The sequence below is a fragment of the Nematolebias whitei genome, chromosome 17 (assembly GCF_014905685.2).
Source record: "Nematolebias whitei isolate Nwh7 chromosome 17, NemWhi1, whole genome shotgun sequence".
Classification (NCBI taxonomy): domain Eukaryota; kingdom Metazoa; phylum Chordata; class Actinopteri; order Cyprinodontiformes; family Rivulidae; genus Nematolebias; species Nematolebias whitei.
The window spans coordinates 12,185,461-12,189,234 of record NC_056514.1 but is presented as its reverse complement, the minus strand read 5'-3'; the positions used below and the strand labels follow the sequence as shown (position 1 = coordinate 12,189,234).

General features: G+C 42.4%; 1 protein-coding gene across 1 annotated transcript in view; it reads right to left on the bottom strand.

Moving 5' to 3' along the window:
* Nucleotides 1–3,774, bottom strand: part of LOC119424124 (zinc finger protein 2-like) — a 24,551-nt gene that overhangs the window by 15,518 nt on the left and 5,259 nt on the right. The window lies entirely within an intron of this gene.

Genomic DNA, 3,774 nt, shown 5'->3' with positions numbered 1-3,774 from the left:
ATTGTTTACCCCACCAAGAATATTTAAATACACTGAACCATGTGTTCAGCTTTAATGGCTGTACTCCTAAGATTTACGGAGGAAAAAAACGTGAGAATGAGTTTAGTATTCAGCTCTGACTGATTAAACGCGCAATTACTTCATTGCTCCTTACAAACAGGTTACACTGAGTGGAGCGGTTGACCGTTTCAAGATGGCGGCCCTACTGCTCGTCAGCGCCAATAGGCGATAGCGGTCAATGCTGTATTTAGTGTTTATATGATATCTATGGTAGCACCATAGATATCATATAATCACCGTGCTACATGGGAAATGAGACGGAGGGAAAACAAGAGTTTCCTTCAATAAAAACGCTTTTTGTTTGCAACACAAAACGCTACCAGAGTGAAGCTGCACAACAGAGAAAACCAGGATGGAAGAGACTATTTCAGAGGGAAATTCCTGTCATTTCTCCAGTAAGTTTATATTTTCATCAAAGTAAACACCGAAGTGACTAGTTCCGTTAGCTTAACGCTGTGTTCTTCAGGAGAACACTGGATGCAGATTTTATAGACAGCTCGTTGGACAAACAGATTTTTAAAAAGTGGTGAGCTATCTAACTATAAATTATAGGTTATTTTCATATTGACAGTTTGCTAAAGTAAACTCGTAAAGGTTTAAAAGGGTCTACGTATTTATATAGCACCTTTCTATCTTTTCAAGACACTCAAAAAGTCAGAGCTTTATCACATTCATACACTGATGGGACACACATCGGAGGCAATGAGGGGTTCAGTGTCTTGCCCAGGGACACTTCAACATGTGACTGCTGGAGGAATCGAACCCCCAACTGTCCCATTGGAGGATGACTTCTCTAACCACTCAGCCACAGCTTCCCCAAAGAAGACATCAGGATATGGTCTTCTTGAACTGGCTGTGGTTTATGAGTCATTAAACAACTTTAATCATAATTGTCCACAATTGAATTAAATGATTAGTTTGTTTTCTAGATGTTAAATCTCTGCAAGAATCTGCTCCATCTGCTCCCTAAACAGGTCTCTCTTGAAAATGAGTTCTTGTGGCTCAATGAGACTACCTGTATAAATAAAGTGTAAATGAAAAAAAAAGAAGCTTAAAGTTCAGTGGACAGGTCTTTTACCAAGAGCCATAGTTGCTTCACTGGTGTATAAAAAGAAGAATATGATGGAAATCAATTTAATTTGACCTCATTTTGACTTGTGCCTGAACGTGAATAAAATAGAAGCTGTGCTTGTTTGTAGGTGTGTTCTCTTCAGAAACAACAGAAATCTAATGTTAATGTTCCCACCCAGGTGCAGCTCTTCCTCTTTCTGCTCTGCGACTCCTCGTCTCTCCTGTCCGACTCGTCTCTGCAGCAGTCTGGCAAACCGTCCAGCAGAAAGTAGTGGCTGATTACGGGATGCTTGAGGAGTTTGTTTCTATGGTTACAGACATTGTCCCCAAGTTGCTCACCAGGAGCCAGAGAGCCCAACTCACTCTGGGTCTCCGATCACGAGTGGGTTTGTTTCTTCACGTGTTGCCATACAGTGTTAACTCTTTATTGTCGTGAGGGGGTTGTTCACACATACAGCTGCAGCTATAACAAGAACTTTGAAGAAATGTTTGCAACGGCACTTTGTTCATAAACAGCCAGCTGCACAAATGGAAAGTGACAAATTATTCCTGGAAAAACTGTTTCGACAATTGGGACAAGAGAGAAATATTTTAGAATTGTTAGTTGTGTAAATAATATACCAAACCATACCATTTTATTTATAGAGCACTTAAAACAGCGACAAGGCCAACCAAAGTGCTGTACAGACAGAACAACGGACAGCACACAAAGCAATATACAAAATGGGGTAAATCAGAGTATAGACATAAAAACGATGCAGATAATAAATATGACGACAAACCAGTGTGGAGCGTACAGGTTCAAAACACAGATCCTCTGGTGTTGAAAGCTACTGAATAGTAGTGGGTTTTTAAACGGGATTTGAAAACCGAGAGGGAGGGGGCCTGTCTGACAAGCAGAGGTAACTCGTTTCAAAGTCTTGGTCCTGCTACAGAGAAGGCCCTGTCACCTCTGCGCTTAAGATGAGTTCCTGGAACTATGAGGAGCAACAATTGGTCCGCTGACATAAGGGAACGTGGAGGGACATACGGTTGTAGCAAATCAGAAAGATGGGGGGGGGGGGGGGACGGCGAATCTGTTCAGCGATTTGTAGACATACAGAGTATTTGGAACTGGATTCGAAGGTGAACCGGTAACTAGTGCAGTGAGGCCAAAACTGGTGTGATGTGCTCTCTTTTGCCTGTACTGGTTAAAAATCGGGCTGCTGCATTTTGGACCAGTTGTAGTCGTGCAATGGAGGTCTGACTGATACCAAACCGGAGTGAATTGCAGTAATCAAGCCTAGATGTAATGAATGCATGTATTACTGTCTCCAGGTTATTTTTGGACAATATGGGCTTCAGTTTAGACATCCGCCTCAGTTGAAAGAAACATGATTTAACAATCATGTTTACATGATTGTTAAATCATTTTGTTAAATCGTTTTGTCATCAAGATTTGTGACTCTTTGTTTTTCTGACAGGGTTAGAGCGGAAAGGTCGATGCAGTGGTTTGTGATTGTGTCGTTGGGAGGGAACAACATGACTTCAGACTTCTTTTCATTGAAACTTAAGAAGTTTAAAGCCATCCAGTCCCTGATGTCAGCCAGGCAGTCGAGCAGAGGTTGAATAGAACATGTACCATTGTGTCTTAGGGGGAAGTAAATTTGACAGTCATCGGCATAGAAGTGAAAGGGTATGTCGTGTTTCCAGAAAATAGCACCAAGTGGCAGCAGGTATAGAGAGAATAGGAGGGGACCCAGGATGGACCCCTGTGGAACCCCCCATTTAAGCTCTGTCGCTGCAGAACAAAAATCCTTGATGGAGACACAAAAGGATCTGTCAGCAAGGTAAGATCTGAACCAATTGAGGGCTGACCCTGTGATGCCCACCCACTGCTCCAACCTAGCAATGAGGATCTCATGGTCGATGGTGTCAAAGGCGGCTGTGAGGTCCAACAGGACAAGCAGCACAGAATCACCGATATCTGTTGATATGAAGATGTCATTAAAAACCTTCAATAGGGCAGTTTCAGTGCTGTGGAGAGGTTTAAAGCCAGATTGGAATAGCTCTAAGATGGTGTCAGAGTCAGTCAGAGTCAGAGTTTCTTTATTGTCATTCGCACCTCATGTGGTACATGTGGTGGAGCGAAATTATGTACACAGGGTCCCAGTTACATCCAACAATAAAATGTATAAGAAAAACAGTAATAACATCTAAGATATGAACTAAGAAAAACATCAACTAAATATACACTAAGCACTCATAACATAAAACATTGAACATCAGCACAAACATGAACATGAGTCTGTGAGCAGATGTGCACGCATGAACACATCAACATTGAAACAGATCAGCAGCAACATGAAACAGATCAGCAGCAACATGATATGGTTTTTCACAGTGATTATTCTAGTTAGAGATTCATGAGTCTAACAGCCTCAGGGTAGAAGCTGTTCCTCAGTCTAGTGGTTCTACACTTAATGCTCCTTAACCTCCTTCCTGAGGGGAGTGGGGCAAAAAGTGTGTGTGCTGGGTGGGTGGGGTCCTTCATGATGCAGGTGGCCCTCTTCCTGCATCTGGAGGTGTAGATGTCTGTGATGGTGGGGAGACTGATTCCAACAGATTTCTGTGCAGCCTTCACCACTCTCTGCAAAGCTTTTC